This window comes from Acomys minous (assembly GCF_964271855.1).
Source record: "Acomys minous genome assembly, chromosome: 6".
In the NCBI taxonomy this organism is placed as follows: domain Eukaryota; kingdom Metazoa; phylum Chordata; class Mammalia; order Rodentia; family Muridae; genus Acomys; species Acomys minous.
In genome coordinates, this window is record NC_140487.1 from 52365441 (window position 1) to 52379076 (window position 13636).

General features: G+C 38.1%; 1 protein-coding gene across 7 annotated transcripts in view; it reads left to right on the forward strand.

Moving 5' to 3' along the window:
* PDE1C (phosphodiesterase 1C) overlaps nucleotides 1–13636 on the forward strand; it is a gene marked incomplete at its 5' end in the record, with an annotated part of 524017 nt that overhangs the window by 475230 nt on the left and 35151 nt on the right. The gene's annotated exons all lie outside the window — the stretch shown is intronic.

A 13636-nucleotide genomic window follows, 5' to 3' on the forward strand; every position in this document is an offset into this window, starting at 1 on the left:
GTGGATCTTATTGTATTTGATAACCATGGGGAGTTGATTCAACTTTTTAGTGACCTTCCTTCCATCCTCGCTCCTGAGGACCACTGGTGGCTATAAAGGGGAATGTCCTGGTATCTGTCTATGCCATTGGGATGCACCTGATAGGAAGAGTGAGTCTGTGCCATCTGTGTATCTAGAGTCCTGACTATGAGTCTCCTCTGTAGCATCCTGCTGGTCTCCTTTTCAGACAGATGTGTTCCTATCTTATTCTTTTAGTCATTCATGATTTATTTCCTGGTTCTTAATCCCGATGAAGCTTCACTATCTTTAAAGCAGATTTTCTCGGACGTTTTGGTTCTCACGAGGTTTTCTTGACCATATTGTCACAAACTTTGTACCCCTTAAATGTGTCTTCAGCTCATATGACATGTAAAATATGCCAAAGTGACAAGAGTTTGGGATCTCTTGCTGCTGCCTGACCTTTTCTCCCACACCCAAGGTGGTGCTGCTGCACCTTAAAATTAGCAAATTAGCCATTACTAAGTCCAGTGCTCAGCTTATTTTCAGAACCCTGTACTATTGCACATTCCACAAAGATAAACCCTCTGAGGTTATTTTCCACAAGTAGCTAAGCCAATCTTTTTTTTTTTTTGAACAAGAAGGAAGCATACATCCTCTTCAGATGGTGACACTATTTCATACTCTAAGAAGTATCTTGCTAGATCTTTCTATGTATTGAGAAAAAAGTAGACTTATTTCTTTAATAAATGAATTTCCATTAGCATGAGAAACCAGCATCCTTGTGGGTTGAGAGACCAAACATCTGGAGTGCTCGGGGTCCCAGTTGAGATAAGTCATCATGACAACACATGTTCTGATTAATATCCTACTCAGCCATTTGTCCATGAAAGCTCATTTGACCTAGTTAAACAGATAGTAAGGGAAAGCTGTGCTTCAGCATAAAGAAGCATGAGATACTTGTTTTTGAAGGCATTTTATACTCTTGATTTCTCAAGTACGTTAGCTAATGTCTAAACACACTCCAATGTCCCCGTCAGTGAGGGGAGGGGAGAACTGCAGCGTTATCTCAGGTGCTTGGTGTGCATCAGGACAGTGCTTCACTAATGAGATGCTGCTGGGCCACGCTGCCTAAGCATTTTTGTTTGTATACCTCACTGCTACTTTCTAATTAATTTTTGTATCCATTATGTATATTGACCAAGCAGTAAGAGTTGCTGTGAGCTCAGTGATTCACAAATCTGCTTTCGTTGGCTTGAGGTTGGCTTTTGGGAAATTCATGAGTCAATATGTATGTGGGTGAGAAGTGGTCAGGTGGAGACTGAAAAACCTCTTGGCTTATTTTAGTGATGGGATCCCTCTTAGGGTCAGAGGAACATGGGGCCTGCACTTACCCATGGCCTTAGCATTGATGAATCATGGTGAATCAGACCCATGGGCAGTTTTAGAGCTAACAACCACCACAAATCAATGCAGTGTGAATATAATTTTAGATTTAATAAATGGTGGATTATGCAACAGAAGGTGGCATGTGAAACACATTTTCCCCTGTAGAATTTGTGCTTTGGAAGTTTGTAACCATAGTGTACATATACTATATAACATGCATATGTGTATATAACGTATATGTATATTGTATGATGGAACATTAGTAGAGTTAAAATTTTAACTTGTGTTGTAGGAAGGAAAATATCCAGTACCTATTCATGCTTTTGTCCCAGCTGATTAGAACTCAGTTTCTTATCAAATAGTTAAAATATGAAATAGAAGTCTATAGCATATTCTTTGCTAAATACAAAATTAATCTTTTCAAACAACTTTACCTTATAATCATTGTCATATAAACTCTCATTGTCTCGTTTTTGTCTTCTTGACAGTTCATTATGCTCTTGATATATCTAGAGTATTATACTTGTTAAGGAGCCTACATTGAGAGAAAACATTTTAAAATGTTTCCTTCTTACAGTTTTAATTTAAATGTAATTATACTGTCCCTTTTACTTTCCTCCTAGCAGCCCAGCTCATGTCACCTCCCTTTGACTCCTCCCATGCCCCCCACTCCACTCTTAAATTGATAGCCTCCTTTTCTTTTATTATTATTTTTACATTTATGGTGTGTGTGTGTGTGTGTGTGTGTGTGTGTGTGTGTGTGTGTGTGTACAAATATGTAAATACAGCCTGCTGGATACATTTTTTTTTGTTGTTGTTCTTATTACATGGTTTCAGGGCTGAAAACTTTGTCTTGAATAACCACCCCTAGAACTCATGCATGGGAAAGACCAATTTTCTACTTCTGAGTAGTCTTTACTTGTCTGGACGTCTTTGTCTAGGGTGAGGCCCCATGAGATTCTCCCCTTTCTGTGTTGATGTATCTATGGATATTATCATTATTCGGGCTGATTTATCTACCTATTCCTAACAGAGGCAATCACACTGAAGACATCCTGGAATTCTGACCTTTCCAATCTTTTCTTTATCGTGATTTTTCCTGAGCTATTGATATAGCAGCTGTGCTGTAGACATATCTATTGGGACTAGGCATTTTCTTTGATGAGAGGAAATAGCTACACTTATCTGTGTGCATAAAAATAGGACTTAGGATGTAGTCAAGGAATTATGCTGTTGTAGCAAGTGGCAATCATACGCTCTCTTCTAAAATCCATGATCTAACTAGCCCTGCATAGATGGCTAGGTTTCTATGAACAGGCATGCTTTTCCTCATGTTAAGTACGTCTCAAGCCCACTTTAACAATTGTTGGCTACCATACTCATGTGAGTGCCACTATTGCGCCTTTATGACTACCTTGCCATGATGGTTATGGTTGTTCATATGTGCCACAAGTTGGGTAGGACTGATTGATTGCTTCTCTTCCTTGGCAGTTTCCTGGTACTTTCTGGCATTATGGAAGCTAGACTGTAGGAAGTGTACCTTCAGGTTAGATCCAGCTTGAATAATCAAAGTCCCCTGTCCTAAGTGAGTGGTCTCTTTAGAAATAGGGATGTATATTCAACCCTGATAGGCATGCAGGGGCAACAACAATAATCTATACTGTTTTGGAAGTCAACTGGATTACCCTGAACTAGCCACATGAGAAGAAGTTCCTGTGGCTGGTATTGAGGTTTTGCTTAGTCGATGGTTCCTACAGGAGCATTGTTAGCCCAAGTGGTATTACTGTGTGTGTGTGTGTGTGTGTGTGTGTGTGTGTGTGTGTGTGTGTGTGTGTGTGTGTAGTACAAAATAATTCCTTGAGGCTTTGTCAAACAAACTTGATGCTATTTGTTCCTCCTTCTTTTGTACAGCCCTTACTCCTAGTTAGGACCTCCTCCGTCTCCCTTTTAATACCACCCATGTCCTGCTATTCCCCTCTCAAGCACCCCCATGGCCCTTTATACTTTCCTTGCTTCTATGATAACTCCATATTATATACTCATATCTGAAGATTTGGAACTATGAACCACAGGTAAGAAAGAACATGCAATATTTGTCTTTCTGGATCTGAATTACCTCACTAAATATAAAAATCTCTAGGTCATCCATTTACCTTCAAATTTCATGACTTCATTATTTTTTACAGCTGAATAGTATTTTATGTGTGTATAGATGCTGCATTTTGATTATACATTCATTTGTTGAAAGACAATTAGGTTGTTTCAATTTCCTGGCTATTGTAAGTAAGATGCCTATGAACATTGCTGAGCACGTATCTGCCGAGTAAGATGTTGACTCATTTGGGCATCTGCCAAAGACTCGTGTAGCTGGATCATACCATAGGTTTATTTTTTTAGGTTTATTTTATTTTTTTTTATCATTCTCCATATTGATCTCCAGAGTGTCTTCACTAATTTACTTTCTGACAAATGTGAATGAGCATGCCCTTTTCCCCAGGGCCTCACTCACATTTGGTGTCAGTGGTTTGGTGATCTCAGCCATTCTGACTGGGGTGAGATGAAATCTCAGAGTTGTTTTAATCTGCATTTCCCTAATTTTTAAATATAATGAACGCTTTTTGAGGTATTTCATACACATTTTTCTTCCTTCTATTGAGAACATTCTGGGTAGATGCCCAATCCTTTTCTTAATTGGATCATTTATTTCCTGGACTCTTTGTTTTTTGAGTTCTTAATATATTCTGGGTATTAATCCTTTGTTGGATATGTAGATGATAAAAATGCCTTCCATTCTGTGGGGTTCTTCTTCATTTGAATTATTGTTTCTTTAGTATAGAAGTCTTTTAGTTTTAAGGGGTCCTCTTTGTTAATTGTTGGCCTCAATTTCTAAGCAAAAGGAGTTCTAGTCAGCCTATGTTTTCTTCTACTGGTTTTAGCATTTCAGGTTTCAGATTGAGGTCTTTGATCCACATGGAGCTAATTTTTGTGCCTAATTTATTCTTCTGTACGTGGGCATGTAACTATCCTGTCACCATTTATTGAAGATGCTTTTTATCAGTATCAGACGACTGTAGTATCTTTGATGCTAGCTGAAGTTGTTGATTGTTTCTAGAAGTTTCCTGGTAGAATTTCTTGGATATGTTGTATATGATATCATGTCATCTGCAAATAAGTAAAAATTAATTTCTTTTCCTATCTGTATCCTTTAATTTCCTTCTGTTGTCATATTGCTCTGGCTAGTGTTTCCAGTACTATATTGAAAAGAACTCAGCTATTAAAAACAAGGAATTCCCAAAATTTGTGGACAAATGGATTGAACTAGAAATGATAATAATGAGTGAGTTAACTCAGAAGCAGAAAGAGTTAAATGGTATATACTCACTTATATCTGCATACTAGTCCAAGGCGCATGTCCTATGAAAGTCTTCACTAACCAGGAAACTGGGACAGAGGGGAAGACATCCTATTGGGACTCTAGATGAGAAAAGCATGGGAGAATGGCAAAGTTGAAGGATCCAGAGGATCCTAGAAACCTACAAAAAGAACATTATGATAGGCAGATTTGGGCCCAGGGGTCCCACTCAAACTATGGCACCAGCCAAGGACAATACAGGCCGTAAACTTCAAACTCCTACCCAGATCTAACCATTCTCCACAGTTGAGTGGAGAGTGGGGTCTGACTTTCACACGTACTCTGGTGCCTCATATTTGACCACATCCCCTGAATGGGGAGTCCTGGTGGCACTCAGAGGAAGGATAGCTGGCTACCAAGAAGAGACTTGATATTCTATGAGCATATACAGGGGGAGGAGGTCCCCCTCAGTCACAGTCATAGGGGAGGGGAGTAAGGGGAAATGGGAGGGAAGGAGGAATGGGAGGATACAAGGGAGGGGATAACCATTTAGATGTAATATGAATAAATTAATAAAATAAAATTTAAAAAAAGAAGTGAGAATAGTGAATAGCCTTATCTTATTCCTGCTTTTAATGGGATTGCTTCAAGTTTTTCTCTACTTAGGATGATTTTGTCAGTGTATTTGTCATATATAGCCTTTATTATGTTGATTTATGTTCTGTCCAGGCCTACTTTCTATAGAGCTTTTATCATGAGAGCATGTTGGACTTCATCAATGGCTTTTCTGCATCTATTGAGGTGATCATGTGATTTTTATCTATAAGTCCATTTATGTAGTTATCGTCATATTTTATATAAATTACATATGGTTATATGTTTACATATCCATTATTATATTTATTGGCTTACATGTGTTGAACCATCCTTGCATTTCTGGGATAAAGTTTCCTTGCCAACAGTGGATGATCTTCTTGATATGTGCCTGTATTCAGTTTGCAAATATTTTATTGAGGATTTTGCAGCTCCGCTAATCAGGCATATTAGTCTGTAGTGGTTGTTTGTTTGCATTTCTTACTCTGTTTGTTTGTTGTGTCTTTACTGTTTGGGTATTAAAACAATACTGGCTTCATAGGATGAGTGCTCCTTCTGCTTCCAGTTTTGAATAATTTAAGAAATATCCACTGTAGTTCTCTGAAACTCTGGTATAACTCTGCTGTGAATTCATCTGCATGTGAGTCTTTTAGCTGGAAGGCCTTTATTACCAATGTCATCCTTGGTGATGGGACTGTTCAGATTGTTGTTATCTTCTCAGATAAACTTTAGTAGCTTGAAAAAAAATCAAGAAATTAATGAATTTCTTTTAAATTTTCTGATGTTATCAGAGTGCAGGTTTTAAAAGTATGCCCTTATGGTATTCCTTCTTTGGTGGCTGTTGTAGTGTTTTCCCGTTCAGTTTTGCTTCTGTTGACTTGGATACTCTCTTTCTTTTGTTTAGCTGAGCCAAAAGTTTGTTGGTCTTACCTTCTCAAAGAACCATTTCATACATTCAATGATTCTTTGCATTGTGTTCTTTGTTTCTATTTCATTGATTTCTGCTTTGTTTTTATTATTTCTTGCCATCTACTATTTAGACTTGGCTTGTTCTTGTTTTCAAATTCTTATGGTAAATAGTTTGTTTGTGCTCTTTCTGATTTTTTAATGTAGGCATTTAGAGTTATGAGATTCGCTCTTAGGAGTGTTTTTAATGTATCCCTAAGATTTTGTGTTTTCATTTTCATTTAATTCCAAGAATATTTTAATTTTTCTTTGACATATTCATCACTCAGTAACAAGTTGTTTAATCCTAGTGAGCTTATATACTTGTTAGAGTTTGACTGCTGTTGATTTTAAGTTTTATTGCACAGTGATTGTCTAGAATACATGAAATTCTTCCAATTTTTCTGTGTTTGTTAAGTATTGTTTTGTGTCCCCAAATGTGATCAGTTTTAGAAAAGCTTCCATTTGCTGCTGGATAGGATGTATACTCTTTAGTTTGGGGATAGAATATTCTGTAGATGTCTTTTAAGTCCATTTGTGTAAAATATTATATAATTGTGAGGTTTCTCTATTTATTTTTGTCCAGAGGACTGATCTATTGGAGAAAGTGGGGGTTTTAAAGTCATCTAATATTGTATTTGTGTTGTATCTTTGTTTCCGTTAGTATGCTTTTTATGAAATTGAATGTGCCACAGTTTGATGAATATGTTTGTTTGTAATTTTCTTTAATTAATCTTTTCACAAGAACGAAATGCCCTTCTTTGTCTTGTCTGATTAGTTTTAATTTGAACTCTATTCCATCAGATCTCAGGATGGCAATGCTTGCTTGTTTTCTAATCTCATTTGTTTGAAATACTTTATTTTATCCTTTCACTTTAAGGGCATGCCTATTCTTATTGCTACAATGGATTCTTACAGACAACGGAAAGATGGATTTTATTTATTAATTCATTCAGTTACTCTTGATTAGAGAATTCAGGCTGTTAATATTAAAACTTTATTGAAAGTATGTGTTGATGTGAGCTTTTGTTTTGTTCTGTTTTGTTTTGTTTTTACTTGAGTTCTTGGTCATGCTTTGTATTTCATTAATTATAGTGTCTTTAGTTTGGTTTTGTTGTAGAGTCTATTGGATACACTCATGCCTCTCTTTAGTTCAAAGTCTTACTTCCAGTATTCTATTTAGTGTTTTCTTGTGGTTGGATATTATTTCCCTTAGGCTGTGGAAATTTTTTATTTCTTCTTCAACTGTGATGATGGTTTTTCTGGATATTGTAGTCTACATTGGCAGCCAAAGTCTTTTAGAACATGTAGTGCTTTGCTGCAGGCTCTTCTGGCTTTCAAAGTTCCCACTGCGAAACCAGCTATGATTGCGATAGGTTTTCCTATAGATGCGACTTCTGCTTTTTTCTTGTGCAGCATCCAACACATTTTCTTTCTTCTGGATATTTAGTACTGTATCTATGATATTAAATTAAACCTTGGAGAGTTTCTTTTCTGGTGTTGCTGGTTGGGGGTTCTGTATGCTTCCTGTGTCTATACTGATATATATTTCTTTAGTCTTGTAAAAGTTTTCTTCTATGATCTTGTTCAAGATCTGATCTATGACATTGTCTTTGATTCTTCTCCCTCATTTATGACTGTAATATGAAGATTTGGTCTTAGTGTTCCACATTTTCTGCATGTTCCTTTCCTGTTCCTTCTTTTCAAATGTTATCTACTATTCACCTGTTTGCTTTGTCTTTGATTCTTCTCCCTCATTTATGACTGTAATATGAAGATTTGGTCTTAGTGTTCCACATTTTCTGCATGTTCCTTTCCTGTTCTTTCTTTTCAAATGTTATCTACTATTCACCTGTTGTTTGCTCAAAATCTTCTGCTCTATTTTTGAGTCCTGCCTAACTCATTCTACTTGTAAGTCTTTTCCCCTGAGATTTCTTGTTTGGATATTGAGCTTTTCAATTTTGTCTTCATTTTACCTTGTGTTCCTTCAATCTTTCTATCTCTTTATTTAATTTTGTTTTCAAGTCTTTAAGTATCTTTATAATTTCATTTAGATGTGTATTTATATTTTTTGGATATCACTTGGGTGTTTATTGTTATGTTCTTGTAGGTCAATAAAATATTTATGCACATCTTTAAATTCTTTTAATTCTACTATAATACTTATGTTTGTCTTTTTAAAATCTGTTCTGGGCCTCATCTAGGTAGTTCTCATTAGAGCATATATCTATATGACTACTGTGTTTGATGAGAGGCATGCCACCATGGCTATTAATGTTGTTTTTATGATTTGGCCTGGGTATTTGTATTTCTTTCTTTGGTTGTGTCTGGTGTGAGACTCTGTTCTGTCTTTTATTGGGCCAGTGCAGACGCTATGTGATTTCAGCTAAGCCAGCTAAAGCTGGTGGATATTCTGTTTGATTGGACCAGTAAAAGATAGCTCCTAAACCTCAGGACTGGGGTTTGGCATATGGGTTAGAGATGGCATAAGGCACAGGGAAGGATGAGAGAGGAAAAGAGTGTCTCAACAGTCAAAGGTGGCTTGCAAACAAAGCAGGTTCAAAGGCCATGGATCTGGAGCTAGGCCTGTGGATATAGAGATAGCAAGTGGATTAAACGATGGGAAATAAAAGAGGTGACTTTCCAGGCAAAGATGGTCCATGAACTAAGAGGGTTCCTATACAGTGGATCTGGATCTAAGCTTCTAGGTCTTCAGGTGCCACTGGACAGTAGTGGGAAAATGAATTTTTTTATGGAAAAAGTAATTTTCTTTTCCTTTTTTAAAAACTAAATTTGGTGTCCAGAACACATAAAAAGAAAATACTAATAACAAAATACATATTTATTTGTTTTTTCCATAGAAAAATTATATTTTGTCACATTATGTACAGTTATCTATTTTTATCTTTTTCTACCATTTACTGACCCATCTATCCATTTGTCTGACAAGTTCTGCTAAGATATATGATCAACACATTTTTTAAAAGTTTGGACAGTGCTGTGACATTGATAGTGTGTACAGTTGAATTAACTTAGAATTATTCTTCTACAACCTTAGCTTTTATTGGGGGTACAAGAGAAAATGTAAACATTGAAAATAACCCATGTCCTCTGGATGGGGAGACCTGGTAGCACTCAGAGGAAGGCTAGCAGGCTACCAAGAAGAGACTTGACACCCTATGAGCATATAAAGGGGGAGGAGGTCCCCCTCAGTCACAATCATAGGGGAGGGGAGTAAGGGGAAGATGGGAGGGAGGGAGGAATGGGAGGATACAAGGGATGGGATAATCATTGAGATGTAATAAGAATAAATTAATAAAAAAATTTAAAAATTAAAAAAAAAACAGTTGAAATAGCCCTAGACTAGAATGGTGAAATCTACATCTGGATAGAGTCCAATAAATATTTCTAAAATATTGGTTTTCTTATTATTTTATTATTACTAAAATATAAAACAAATGCTTACTCCTATCCCAGAATAGTTCTATTCGACAACTAACATTAGGTTTTGTTTTACTGTTTATCCTCTTCATTTTTTTGTTTGTTTAACATTTTGAAGATCTTTCAGTCACTTGCTACATGGCTTTGAAATTTTTGTTTGATCCAATATGGAGGCAGCCATGGTATTTTTCCATTTGAAAATATGGACTTTGGCACTGCTTTGTCCTCATCTATCCCAGTTTACTTCTTTGAGTCTTAGAAGTAATAGAACCAGGATATTAAAAAACAAAAGAAACAAACAAACAAACAAGAAACCCAGAAAAATGCCAAAGAAATATGTTTGCAATGAATTATGTTAACAGTGTTTTGTTTAAGGCCAGGGCCAGATTCTTATAATAGATGCATGTTTGAGGCCCTGCTGATGACCTGAGAATAAACAATGTGAATAATAAACACATTTAAAAATATATAAATGCAGGGTTTTTTTTTTTTGCAGCAGTGCAGGAAGGGAGGGGAAGGGAGAGCTTTTACTAGGGGTGGAGGAGAGAAGAAGAGAGGGTAGGGAGGTAGGAAAAGGCCAAGGGGCAAGGGACAGGGCAGTGGAGCCAAAATGTCTGGTTTATATAGTGAGTCTCCAGGAGAGGGGAAGTCTAGCCCTTAGGTAGAGGTCAGGGAGTACAAGCTATGCCCTTACAGCAGGACCTAACATCCCAGCCTTTTGTTGATAATAAATGGATAATGGAAGAAATCTGGTCTTTGACAGCTTTCAGCTGACATAGGGGCATTGATTGGGGATGAGGGGAGGGCAGAAGGGTGGAATGTTGTCCAAGTCGAGGAAGAACAGGCTGTTGTATTTGCTGTTTAGGATCTGTGAGACATCTGTGGCTAAGAGACTGCAAGTCCAGCTGATGCAGTCTGTGAGGTTTAGGCAGGAGCACCTGTGTTCCGGATGCAGCACCTGGCATGATGCTGGAACACATATATGTCAGAGGCCGAAGATAAAGTTAAGGAGTTTATGTAGAGAAAGTAGCTTACATTTGAAACTTTTAGGCCCACAGTCTTGGTAGTTGAGTGAGAGGAATCCCAAAATTGGGAAATGGAGGAGGGACCACACCCTTGAAATAGGAAATAACTTCTCTGGAGTATGACCTGTGGATTTGAGTGGATCTCCTGAAGCTTACAAGAATCTTTTTAAGCATACAAAAAGAGATGAATTGGCAATTATTCAGATGGCCTTTTCAGTAGCTCCTGTAGTGTCAGTGGCTTCATTCTGAGCACATGTCCTAAGGCAACATCACAGCATCAATCTGTGCCCAGCAATTCTGAGAGCCAAGTGCAATGTTGCAGCAGGTGGAGAGGAAGGAGAGAGAGAAGCTGTCCCCACACGGTCCTGAGTCTCCAGACTGGGTACTCAACTTCTCCTGGCTTTAAGGATGATGGGATCACAGCAGGTGGAGAATGATGAGTTAAAGGAAGTGGCCCTACAAGTTCAGCCTGCCATGTTGTGTGGGGCTCAACTTCTCCCAAGTCATGGGTACCAGATGATTAATTAAATAATCAGGATGAGCTAATGGCAATGAAGCTACAATATATAAATGCAAGTTTATTGGAAGCAATATGGGAAAGGGAGGGGAAGGGAAGGTCAAGAGCTGGGGGTGAGGGAAGGGAAGGAGAGAGGGCAGGGAGGTAGGAAAAGGCAAGGGGCAAGGGATAAGGTGACAAACACGTTTTTATGGCTATATCACATCCACTTGAATCTTTAGCATTTCTTTAAAAGTATGATGTTCAACCCAAATGGCTGTAAGAACCTTACTTAGCATCTCTTGCCTACAGGATGCAGAGGAAGCCACCCTGTTTTAAACCTACCCCTCACTTCTGGAAGAATTTACTGCTATATCATTATCCACCACCATACAGCAAATATACACTTACATGAATTCTTGAGCCACATGTTTGTGCTTCATGATTCAAAGCTAACCAAGCTTTCCCCTGTGAGATGTAAGAAATATATGGAGGAGGAGGTCTCCCTCAATCACAGACATAGGGGAGGGGAGAAGGGGGGAAGTGGGAGGGAGGGAAGAATGGGAGGAAATAGGGGAAGGGCTAACAATCGAGATGTAATATGAATAAATTAATAAAAAAAGTTAAAAAAAAGAAAAGAAATATTTTCTTTAATCATCCCAAGATGGGTCTAGTTTCCATTTTAGTTCATGAATTATTCCTTTTAAAGCAAGTGAATTTAATGTTTTTGGGTTTTTTTGTGGCCTTCAAAGGGTTGATCATGGGTTTAGCATCAATGAAATTTAAAGCAATTAGTGTAACTACTATTCAGTACAGCAACTTCTCTTATAAAAATGTGTCTTCAGGGTCTTCATTTTCACAAACTCTATGATCTTGCTGATGTTTTCTCAATTACAGTTTAATTTGGAAACAAATATATAAATATGAAATGTGTAAGCACACACAAGAAGGAGAGTGAGGAAGGGCTCCCTGTGATTGACAAATCAGGGCCAAGGTGCCTGTGTGGCTGATGTCCTCTCTACAAGATAAACTGCACAAACAGCCATCCATTTGAGACTTCTTTATATGGAATACAAAATGTCACTATATCACATCATGAGTTTTACATCATGCAGCAAAGGACAAAAGAGTGGGTAGACATAGATGATTTTTCTCCTCTCTGAGAGTCAAGTTGGTGAAAGAACGCCATCCTCTGAGTAGCAATAAAAGTGGTCAGCTTAGGGTACAGCACTTTAAACAGAAGCTACTATAAGCAAACATGTGCTTGAGGCCAGGATGATAACCAGGGGTCTGTAACCTCTTTGTCTTCTGTTGTTGATCTCATATAATGATAACAGACTTATACATAGCTTAAATATACTAATTTTATTTATGTGTGCCTTCCTCCGACAACCTTGGCCCAAGAGTATTGGAAGTTGGAGGTCCAGAGCCTGAGGAGACACTCATTCCTTTGTCTCATACTTAAGCAATGAGTTGAAAGGTGGGAAGATCTTCTAGAGGCTTTTGACTTCCTCTAAGACCCTAAATGGACCTCTTTCCATCTCTGGAACAAGTCTGGACAGCAGGCCACTGGTAACCCAGGCTACTTGGAACAGCAGGAAGCAGTCACAGTCTTGTTGGCCAAGCAGGGCCTGCTAGGTTTAGTGACGGTGCTTTTAAGCAAACTGTCCTCAGCTTCCTTCCAACCAATGTGTCTTATTTTTAAAAAATCAAGTTCAACCTTATGTCATCCATCAAAATAAAATTCGATTTTGTAGGAGAGGACCCAGGAGCATCTGTGAGTGTGATGAGTGCTATTCAGACCATCTATAAGAAGTCTCATTATGTGTGACCTTAAACTATTAATGGCAGGGCCTGAGAGAAGAGAGATCCAGGTTTCATTTCCCCTTGTGGACCAAAGTGCCTAAGCTGTGGAAAAATTCTAACCCTCAGTGTTAGCTTTGTCACGTCTCCATCCCTTACTGACTGCCAAATGGGTGCAGTCACTAATGGAGGGTAAATGTAGCAAACATCAAGGCCTGAATAAAGAGGAACAGCAGGAGGTCTGGATCAATGGGCCCTGGAAAACTTGGAATTGGCTGTAACATAATTATAAAGATCAGAGAGGCTGTCCCATCACCCAACTAGTTTTCTGCCTAATTTCAGCTAAGTCTTATTTAGGAAAGGATCTTTACATTTGAAGGGGAAGCTTTCCTTGTCCTGAGATTACTTCTAAGATTTCTATAGAAGAGGCACTTACCGTTTCTGGAGCCCAGAACCTTACCAAGTCATTCCTTTGGGGCTCTGGACAGAAGGGAACTTTTTACACAAGGAAAGATGAGTTGCTGGTACCCCAGTGCCTTCCAGTAGTGAAGGGGAGGGGTGCTGTGGCTTTAAATTCCTCCCAGGACCCTTGCG